The sequence below is a fragment of the Cryptomeria japonica genome, unplaced genomic scaffold (genome assembly GCF_030272615.1).
Source record: "Cryptomeria japonica unplaced genomic scaffold, Sugi_1.0 HiC_scaffold_718, whole genome shotgun sequence".
Classification (NCBI taxonomy): Eukaryota; Viridiplantae; Streptophyta; class Pinopsida; order Cupressales; family Cupressaceae; genus Cryptomeria; species Cryptomeria japonica.
In genome coordinates, this window is record NW_026729500.1 from 30,001 (window position 1) to 40,769 (window position 10,769).

The 10,769-nt window shown below is 63.8% G+C and overlaps 2 non-coding genes across 2 annotated transcripts; both read right to left on the reverse strand.

The window, feature by feature from the left end:
* Nucleotides 1-2,627: 2,627 nt before the first annotated feature.
* Nucleotides 2,628-2,746, reverse strand: LOC131872660 (5S ribosomal RNA). Its single transcript, XR_009370774.1, has one exon. It is a non-coding gene; the product is annotated as a 5S ribosomal RNA (ribosomal RNA).
* Nucleotides 2,747-10,446: 7,700 nt separating this feature from the next.
* LOC131872662 (5S ribosomal RNA) lies at nt 10,447-10,565 on the reverse strand. The gene has a single exon (XR_009370776.1). It is a non-coding gene; the product is annotated as a 5S ribosomal RNA (ribosomal RNA).
* Between the last annotated feature and the right edge of the window lie 204 nt (nt 10,566-10,769).

The window sequence follows — 10,769 nt, forward strand, 5'->3', positions numbered from 1 at the left end:
AAGGTGCGCACCTCGCTGCCCACCTTGGTGTGCTCTGAGGTGCGCACCCGGGAGCGCTACGAAGTGTGCTCCAAGGTGCGGCGTGCACGTTGTCGGAGCCCGGTTTGCCCCGGGTGCGCACCTCGCCTGCACCTTGGCCGGGGTGGGCACCTTGGCTGGGTTTGCCCAGGGTGCGCTCCGAAGCGGGGTTACTGGAGCGCCCCCTCTTTTTTTGTCAGAGCGTTTGGTGGGGTTTCTCGCATTGGCTCTTCCCAGGCCCGGTTGTTGGGTGCGCTCCCACCCTGGCGCGCGCGAAGTTGGAAGTTGGGTTAATTGCCCGGGCGCGCACCTTCGCCAGGGTGGGCACCTTGGTGCGCACACCTTGGCTGGGCTGCGCACCAGGGCGGGCTCAAGATGGCACCAGCATTCCCTTTTTCTCACTATCTTTCAAAACGGAAATTTTAAAATCTCGTTTTTTTTTTGCCTTTTATGGAAATTAGTGAAGGCATCGCATCAAAGGTGCGCACCTCGCTGCCCACCTTGGTGTGCTCCGAGGTGCCCACCACGGTGCGCAACGCCGGTGCGAACCCGGGAGCGCCCCGATGTGTGCTCCAAGGTGCGGCGTGCACGAAGTCGGACCCCGGTTTGCCCCGGGTGCGCACCTCGCGTGCACCTTGGTGCGCACACCTTGGCTGGGTTGCGCGGCCTGGTGGGCACCATGGTGCGCACCAAGGAGCGCTCCGAAGTGTGCTCCAAGGTGCGGCGTGCACGAAGTCGGAGCCCGGTTTGCCCCGGGTACGCACCTCGCGTGCACCTTCGCCGGGGTGGGCACCTCGGCTGGGTTGCGCGCCCTGGTGCGCACCAAGGAGCGCTCCGAAGTGTGCTCCAAGGTGCGGCGTGCACGAAGTCGGAGCCCGGTTTGCCCCGGGTGCGCACCTTCGCCGCGGTGCGCACCATGGCGTGCACGAAGTCGGAGCCCGGTTTGCCCCGGGTGCGCACCTCGCGTGCACCTTCGGCGGGGTTGCGCGCCCTGGTGGGCACCATGGTGCGCACCAAGGAGCGCTCCGAAGTGTGCTCCAAGGTGCGGCGTGCACGAAGTCGGAGCCCGGTTTGCCCCGGGTGCGCACCTCGCGTGCACCTTCGGCGGGGTTGCGCGCCCTGGTGGGCACCATGGTGCGCACCAAGGAGCGCTCCGAAGTGTGCTCCAAGGTGCGGCGTGCACGAAGTCGGAGCCCGGTTTGCCCCGGGTGCGCACCTCGCGTGCACCTTCGCCGCGGTGGGCACCATGGCGTGCACGAAGTCGGAGCCCGGTTTGCCCCGGGTGCGCACCTCGCGTGCACCTTCGCCGGGGTGGGCACCTCGGCTGGGTTGCGCGCCCTGGTGCGCACCAAGGAGCGCTCCGAAGTGTGCTCCAAGGTGCGGCGTGCACGAAGTCGGAGCCCGGTTTGCCCCGGGTGCGCACCTCGCGTGCACCTTCGCCAGGGTGGGCACCTCGGTGTGCTCCGAGGTGCGAACCCGAGAGCGCTCCGAGGTGCCCACGAAGTCGAAAGTCGGGTTAATTGCATTGTTTTCCCCGGGTGCGCTCCGAGGTGCGCAACATCGGCGCGCACCAAGGAGGGCTCCGAAGTGTGCTCCAAGGTGCGCACGATGGCGTGCACCTCTGGTGCGCACGATTCGGAGCTCGGTTTGACCGGGGTGCGCACACCTTGGCTGGGTTGCGCACCTTTTGTGCGCTCCAAGGTGCGCACGAAGTCGGAGCTCGGTTTGCCCCGGGTGCGCACCTTCGCCAGGGTGCGCACCTTGATGCGCACGCCTTGGCTGGGCTGCGCACCTTGGTGGGCGCCATGGTGCGCACCTTTCGTGCGCTCCAAGGTGCGCACGAAGTCGGAGCTCGGTTTGCCCCGGGTGCGCACCTTGGTGGGCGCCATGGTGCACTCCGAGGTGCCCAAGATTGGTGCGCACCAAGGAGCGCTCCGAAGTGCGCTCCAAGGTGCGCGCGAAGTCGAAAGTTGGGTTAATTGTCCGGTTTGCCTCGGGTGCGCACCTTGCGTGCACCTTCGCCAGGGTGGGCGCCTTGGTGCGCACACCTTGGCTGGGCTGCGCACACCTTGGCACCCGCGTTTCCTTCATTTTAAATTTTTTTTTTTTACAATCTCTCAAGTGGGAAATTCTATAATCTCAACTTTTTTTGCCTTTTCAGGAAACTTTTGAATGGAGCGCATCATTGGTGCGCTCCGAAGTGTGCTCCAAAGCTCTCTCCAGCTGCGTGCACCTGCCCCGGCCGCGCACCCGGCCCCGCCCAGCTTCGCTCACCTGTCCCGGGCGTCTGGTGCGGAACCTTAGAGTAAGAAACATCACCGTGCACCTTGGCCAACGTGCGCGACTCGACCGAGCGCGCACTGGCCGAGGTGCACACCGATTTCACCTGGGTGCGCGCGCAGCACCTCGGGCGCACCGGGGTGCGCGCACAACGCCCGGGTTGCACCGTGGCCTGTGTGCTCGGGGCGCCTCGGGTGCGCGCTCGGTGTCGCCCCCGCGCGCGCGGTAGTGCGGGCAGCGCACCCCGGCCCGGCCCGGCCCCGACGAGAACGCAAACGGGCAAAAGGTTTATTCAAATAGCATTGCGACGCCCGGCGAAAAACTAAAAAAGGGTGCAACACCGGGACTTCCCGGGAGGTCACCCATCCCAGTACTACTCCGGCCCAAGCGCGCTTAACTGCGGAGTTCTGATGGGATCCGGTGCACTAACGCTGGTATGATCGCACCCGTTATGAGCTTGTCGCAGTGTGTACTTAGCAAACCGCGACCCACGTGCGAATCCACCCCGGCCACCCACCCCCGTCGAGGTGCACACCCTCCCTCGCGAAGTGCGCCCCGTTCGCCAAGTGTGAGCCCTGCCCGGGTGCGCGCACCTTGCTAGGGCGTCGGGTGTGCACCCGGCCCGGCCTACGTGCGTGCACCTGGAGGGGGCGTCGTGTGCGTGCAGTGTCCCGTCTGCAACGCGGTGCCCACACACCACCTCGGGCGCAACGACCTGCGCTCACATGTGGGCCGAGTGCACCTTGGTGCATGTTCGGGGCGCCTCGGGTGCACGCTCGATCTTGCCCCGGTGCACCAAGGCGCTCGGTTTGCCCCGGGTGCGCACTTGGTGCAAGGTGGGCACCCAAAATAGGGATCAAGCACCAAAACACAAGTTTCGGGATGCAAAATGGGACCCAAGGACCACAAATGCGTTCCAAGACCCATGATGGGTCCACGAGAACAAAAATGTGTTCCGAGACTTAATAAACAAATATTGGGTTTTAGGAGAAGAAACATGCTCTGATGCCCAAAACGAGAATCGACCCCGAAAAGGCCACAGGCCAAAAGTGGGATGCGAGACAAAAAAAAATGGGACCCGAGGACCAAAATTGGGTTCCCAGGTCGAAGACAGGGCAACCGGACAAGAAACGACCTCTAAGGCTCGAAATGAGTCCCGGCGACTAAAACTTGACAAGAAGCACCCATCAGGCACCCAACTCGACACCCATGGGATGCCGACCCACCCGGGCTTCCACCTAGCACACCTTGGCACCCACCCACCCTCGCACCCAACCTCGCACCCAACTTAGCACCTTTGAACCCACATTGGCACTCACCCTGACCCTGGCACCTTGGAACCCACATTGGCACTCACCTTGACCCTGGCACCCACCTTTGCACTCACCTTGGGACCCACCCTGGCTCCCACCTCGGCACCCACCCAGACACCCACCTTGGTTCCTTGGCACCCACCTTGGATCCTTGGCACCCACCCCGACACCCACCTTGGCACGCAACTTGGCTACTTGCCACCCATCTTGGCTCCTTGACGCCCACCCCGACAACCACCCCGTGACCTACCCTGGCTAGGGTTGGTGCACACCCACCCTGGTGCCCACCTTGGCACCCACCCTATGACCCACCTTGGCACGCACCTTAGTACCCACCCCGTTACCCACCCTAGGACCCACCCCGTGACCCACCTTGGCCAGGGTGGGTGCCTTGGTGCGCACAACTTGCCTGGGCTGCACACCAGGGCGGGCTCAAGATGGCACCCGCGTTCCGTTTTTTTCACTATCTTTCAAAACGGAAATTTTAAAATCTCATTTTTTTCTTTTTTTTGCCTTTTCTGGAAATTAGTGAAGGCAGCGCATCAAAGGTGCGCAATGCTGGTGCGAACCCGGGAGCGCTCCGATGTGTGCTCCAAGGTGCGGCGTGCACGAAGTCCGAGCCCGGTTTGCCCCGGGTGCGCACCTCGCGTGCACCTTCGCCGGGGTGAGCACCTTGGCTGGGTTGCGCGCCCTGGTGCGTACCAAGGAGCGCTCTGAAGTGTGCTCCAAGGTGCGGCGTGCACGAAGTCGGAGCCCGGTTTGCCCCGGGTGTGCACCTCGGGTGCGCACCTCGCGTGCACCTTCGCTGCGGTGGGCACCTTGGCTGGGTTGCGCGCCTTGGTGGGCACCATGCAGTGCACGAAGTCGGAGCCCGGTTTGCCCCGGGCGCGCACCTCCGCCAGGGTGGGCACCTTGGTGCGCACAACTTGCCTGGGCTGCGCACCAGGAAGGGCTCAAGATGGCACCCGCGTTCCGTTTTTTTCACTATCTTTCAGAACGGAAATTTTAAAATATCGTTTTTTTTTGCCTTTTCTGGAAATTAGTGAAGGCAGCGCATCAAAGGTGCGCAACGCTGGTGCGAACCTGGGAGCGCTCCGATGTGTGCTCCAAGGTGCGGCGTGCACAAAGTCGGAGCCCGGTTTGCCCCGGGTGCGCCCTGGTGGGCACCATGGTGCGCACCAAGGAGCGCTCCGAAGTGTGCTCCAAGGTGCGGCCTGCACGAAGTCGGAGCCCGGTTTGCCCCGGGTGTGCACCTCGGGTGGGCACCTTGGTGCGCATGCCTTGCCTGGGCTGCGCACCAGGGCGGGCTCAAGATGGCACCCGCGTTCCTTTTTTTTCACTATCTTTCAAAACGGAAATTTTAAAATCTCATTTTTTTTTGCCTTTTTCTGGAAATTAGTGAAGGCAGCGCATCAAAGGTGCGCACCTCGCTGCCCACCACGGTGCGCAACGCCGGTGGGCACCCGGGAGTGCTTCGAAGTGTGCTCCAAGGTGTTGCGTGCACGTTGTCGGAGCCCGGTTTGCCCCGGGTGCGCACCTCGCGTGCACCTTCGTCGGGGTGGGCACCTTGGCTTGGTTTGCCCCGGCTGCGCTCCGAAGCGGGGTTATTGGAGCGCCGCCTCTTTTTTTGTCGGAGCGTTTGGTGGGGTTTCTCGCATTGGCTCTTCCGAGGCCCGGTTGCCACCCTGGCGCGCACGAAGTCGGAAGTAGGGTTAATTGCCCAGGTGCGCACCTTTGCCAGGGTGGCACCTTACCTGGGCTGCGCACCAGGGCGGGCTCAAGATGGCACGCGCGTTCCGTTTTTTTCACTATCTTTCAAAACGGAAATTTTAAAATCTCCTTTTTTTTTTGCCTTTTCTGGAAATTAGTGAAGGCAGCGCATCAAAGGTGCGCACCTCGCTGCCCACCTTGGTGTGCTCTGAGGTGCGCACCCGGGAGCGCTACGAAGTGTGCTCCAAGGTGCGGCGTGCACGTTGTCGGAGCCCGGTTTGCCCCGGGTGCGCACCTCGCCTGCACCTTGGCCGGGGTGGGCACCTTGGCTGGGTTTGCCCAGGGTGCGCTCCGAAGCGGGGTTACTGGAGCGCCCCCTCTTTTTTTGTCAGAGAGTTTGGTGGGGTTTCTCGCATTGGCTCTTCCCAGGCCCGGTTGTTGGGTGCGCTCCCACCCTGGCGCGCGCGAAGTTGGAAGTTGGGTTAATTGCCCGGGCGCGCACCTTCGCCAGGGTGGGCACCTTGGTGCGCAAACCTTGGCTGGGCTGCGCACCAGGGCGGGCTCAAGATGGCACCAGCATTCCCTTTTTCTCACTATCTTTCAAAACGGAAATTTTAAAATCTCATTTTTTTTTTGCCTTTTATGGAAATTAGTGAAGGCATCGCATCAAAGGTGCGCACCTCGCTGCCCACCTTGGTGTGCTCCGAGGTGCCCACCACGGTGCGCAACGCCGGTGCGAACCCGGGAGCGCCCCGATGTGTGCTCCAAGGTGCGGCGTGCACGAAGTCGGACCCCGGTTTGCCCCGGGTGCGCACCTCGCGTGCACCTTGGTGCGCACACCTTGGCTGGGTTGCGCGGCCTGGTGGGCACCATGGTGCGCACCAAGGAGCGCTCCGAAGTGTGCTCCAAGGTGCGGCGTGCACGAAGTAGGAGCCCGGTTTGCCCCGGGTGCGCACCTTCGCCGCGGTGGGCACCATGGCGTGCACGAAGTCGGAGCCCGGTTTGCCCCGGGTGCGCACCTCGCGTGCACCTTCGCCGGGGTGGGCACCTCGGCTGGGTTGCGCGCCCTGGTGCGCACCAAGGAGCGCTCTGAAGTGTGCTCCAAGGTGCGGCGTGCACGAAGTCGGAGCCCGGTTTGCCCCGGGTGTGCACCTCGCGTGCACCTTCGCTGCGGTGGGCACCTTGGCTGGGTTGCGCGCCTTGGTGGGCACCATGCAGTGCACGAAGTCGGAGCCCGGTTTGCCCCGGGCGCGCACCTCCGCCAGGGTGGGCACCTTGGTGCGCACAACTTGCCTGGGCTGCGCACCAGGAAGGGCTCAAGATGGCACCCGCGTTCCGTTTTTTTCACTATCTTTCAGAACGGAAATTTTAAAATATCGTTTTTTTTTGCCTTTTCTGGAAATTAGTGAAGGCAGCGCATCAAAGGTGCGCAACGCTGGTGCGAACCTGGGAGCGCTCCGATGTGTGCTCCAAGGTGCGGCGTGCACGAAGTCGGACCCCGGTTTGCCCCGGGTGCGCACCTCGCGTGCACCTTGGTGCGCACACCTTGGCTGGGTTGCGCGCCCTGGTGGGCACCATGGTGCGCACCAAGGAGCGCTCCGAAGTGTGCTCCAAGGTGCGGCGTGCACGAAGTCGGAGCCCGGTTTGCCCCGGGTGCGCACCTCGCGTGCACCTTCGCCGCGGTGGGCACCATGGCGTGCACGAAGTCGGAGCCCGGTTTGCCCCGGGTGCGCACCTCGCGTGCACCTTCGCCGGGGTGGGCACCTTGGTGTGCAGACCTTGGCTGGGTTGCGCGCCCTGGTGGGCACCATGGTGCGCACCAAGGAGCGCTCCGAAGTGTGCTCCAAGGTGCGGCCTGCACGAAGTCGGAGCCCGGTTTGCCCCGGGTGTGCACCTCGGGTGGGCACCTTGGTGCGCATGCCTTGCCTGGGCTGCGCACCAGGGCGGGCTCAAGATGGCACCCGCGTTCCTTTTTTTTCACTATCTTTCAAAACGGAAATTTTAAAATCTCATTTTTTTTTGCCTTTTTCTGGAAATTAGTGAAGGCAGCGCATCAAAGGTGCGCACCTCGCTGCCCACCACGGTGCGCAACGCCGGTGGGCACCCGGGAGTGCTTCGAAGTGTGCTCCAAGGTGCTGCGTGCACGTTGTCGGAGCCCGGTTTGCCCCGGGTGCGCACCTCGCGTGCACCTTCGTCGGGGTGGGCACCTTGGCTGGGTTTGCCCCGGCTGCGCTCCGAAGCGGGGTTATTGGAGCGCCGCCTCTTTTTTTGTCGGAGCGTTTGGTGGGGTTTCTCGCATTGGCTCTTCCGAGGCCCGGTTGCCACCCTGGCGCGCACGAAGTCGGAAGTAGGGTTAATTGCCCGGGTGCGCACCTTTGCCAGGGTGGGCACCTTACCTGGGCTGCGCACCAGGGCGGGCTCAAGATGGCACGCGCGTTCCGTTTTTTTCACTATCTTTCAAAACGGAAATTTTAAAATCTCCTTTTTTTTTTGCCTTTTCTGGAAATTAGTGAAGGCAGCGCATCAAAGGTGCGCACCTCGCTGCCCACCTTGGTGTGCTCTGAGGTGCGCACCCGGGAGCGCTACGAAGTGTGCTCCAAGGTGCGGCGTGCACGTTGTCGGAGCCCGGTTTGCCCCGGGTGCGCACCTCGCCTGCACCTTGGCCGGGGTGGGCACCTTGGCTGGGTTTGCCCAGGGTGCGCTCCGAAGCGGGGTTACTGGAGCGCCCCCTCTTTTTTTGTCAGAGCGTTTGGTGGGGTTTCTCGCATTGGCTCTTCCCAGGCCCGGTTGTTGGGTGCGCTCCCACCCTGGCGCGCGCGAAGTTGGAAGTTGGGTTAATTGCCCGGGCGCGCACCTTCGCCAGGGTGGGCACCTTGGTGCGCACACCTTGGCTGGGCTGCGCACCAGGGCGGGCTCAAGATGGCACCAGCATTCCCTTTTTCTCACTATCTTTCAAAACGGAAATTTTAAAATCTCGTTTTTTTTTTGCCTTTTATGGAAATTAGTGAAGGCATCGCATCAAAGGTGCGCACCTCGCTGCCCACCTTGGTGTGCTCCGAGGTGCCCACCACGGTGCGCAACGCCGGTGCGAACCCGGGAGCGCCCCGATGTGTGCTCCAAGGTGCGGCGTGCACGAAGTCGGACCCCGGTTTGCCCCGGGTGCGCACCTCGCGTGCACCTTGGTGCGCACACCTTGGCTGGGTTGCGCGGCCTGGTGGGCACCATGGTGCGCACCAAGGAGCGCTCCGAAGTGTGCTCCAAGGTGCGGCGTGCACGAAGTCGGAGCCCGGTTTGCCCCGGGTACGCACCTCGCGTGCACCTTCGCCGGGGTGGGCACCTCGGCTGGGTTGCGCGCCCTGGTGCGCACCAAGGAGCGCTCCGAAGTGTGCTCCAAGGTGCGGCGTGCACGAAGTCGGAGCCCGGTTTGCCCCGGGTGCGCACCTTCGCCGCGGTGCGCACCATGGCGTGCACGAAGTCGGAGCCCGGTTTGCCCCGGGTGCGCACCTCGCGTGCACCTTCGGCGGGGTTGCGCGCCCTGGTGGGCACCATGGTGCGCACCAAGGAGCGCTCCGAAGTGTGCTCCAAGGTGCGGCGTGCACGAAGTCGGAGCCCGGTTTGCCCCGGGTGCGCACCTCGCGTGCACCTTCGGCGGGGTTGCGCGCCCTGGTGGGCACCATGGTGCGCACCAAGGAGCGCTCCGAAGTGTGCTCCAAGGTGCGGCGTGCACGAAGTCGGAGCCCGGTTTGCCCCGGGTGCGCACCTCGCGTGCACCTTCGCCGCGGTGGGCACCATGGCGTGCACGAAGTCGGAGCCCGGTTTGCCCCGGGTGCGCACCTCGCGTGCACCTTCGCCGGGGTGGGCACCTCGGCTGGGTTGCGCGCCCTGGTGCGCACCAAGGAGCGCTCCGAAGTGTGCTCCAAGGTGCGGCGTGCACGAAGTCGGAGCCCGGTTTGCCCCGGGTGCGCACCTCGCGTGCACCTTCGCCAGGGTGGGCACCTCGGTGTGCTCCGAGGTGCGAACCCGAGAGCGCTCCGAGGTGCCCACGAAGTCGAAAGTCGGGTTAATTGCATTGTTTTCCCCGGGTGCGCTCCGAGGTGCGCAACATCGGCGCGCACCAAGGAGGGCTCCGAAGTGTGCTCCAAGGTGCGCACGATGGCGTGCACCTCTGGTGCGCACGATTCGGAGCTCGGTTTGACCGGGGTGCGCACACCTTGGCTGGGTTGCGCACCTTTTGTGCGCTCCAAGGTGCGCACGAAGTCGGAGCTCGGTTTGCCCCGGGTGCGCACCTTCGCCAGGGTGCGCACCTTGATGCGCACGCCTTGGCTGGGCTGCGCACCTTGGTGGGCGCCATGGTGCGCACCTTTCGTGCGCTCCAAGGTGCGCACGAAGTCGGAGCTCGGTTTGCCCCGGGTGCGCACCTTGGTGGGCGCCATGGTGCACTCCGAGGTGCCCAAGATTGGTGCGCACCAAGGAGCGCTCCGAAGTGCGCTCCAAGGTGCGCGCGAAGTCGAAAGTTGGGTTAATTGTCCGGTTTGCCTCGGGTGCGCACCTTGCGTGCACCTTCGCCAGGGTGGGCGCCTTGGTGCGCACACCTTGGCTGGGCTGCGCACACCTTGGCACCCGCGTTTCCTTCATTTTAAATTTTTTTTTTTTACAATCTCTCAAGTGGGAAATTCTATAGAATGGAGCGCATCATTGGTGCGCTCCGAAGTGTGGCTCCAAAGCTCTCTCCAGCTGCGTGCACCTGCCCCGGCCGCGCACCCGGCCCCCCGCCCAGCTTCGCTCACCTGTCCCGGGCGTCTGGTGCGGAACCTTAGAGTAAGAAACATCACCGTGCACCTTGGCCAACGTGCGCGACTCGACCGATGCGCGCACTGGCCGAGGTGCACACCGATTTCACCTGGGTGCGCCGCGCAGCACCTCGGGCGCACCGGGGTGCGCGCACAACGCCCGGGTTGCACCGTGGCCTGTGTGCTCGGGGCGCCTCGGGTGCGCGCTCGGTGTCGCCCCCCTGCGCGCGCGGTAGTGCGGGCAGCGCACCCCCGGCCCGGCCCGGCCCCGACGAGAACGCAAACGGGCAAAAGGTTTATTCAAATAGCATTGCGACGCCGGCGAAAACTAAAAAAGGGTGCAACACCGGGACTTCCCGGGAGGTCACCCATCCCAGTACTACTCCGGCCCAAGCGCGCTTAACTGCGGAGTTCTGATGGGATCCGGTGCACTAACGATGGTATGATCGCACCCGTTATGAGCTTGTCGCAGTGTGTACTTAGCAAACCGCGACCCCACGTGCGAATCCACCCCGGCCACCCACCCCCGTCGAGGTGCACACCCTCCCTCGCGAAGTTGCGCCCCGTTCGCCAAGTGTGAGCCCTGCCCGGGTGCGCGCCACCTTGCTAGGGCGTCGGGTGTGCACCCGGCCCGGCCTACGTGCGTGCACCTGGAGGG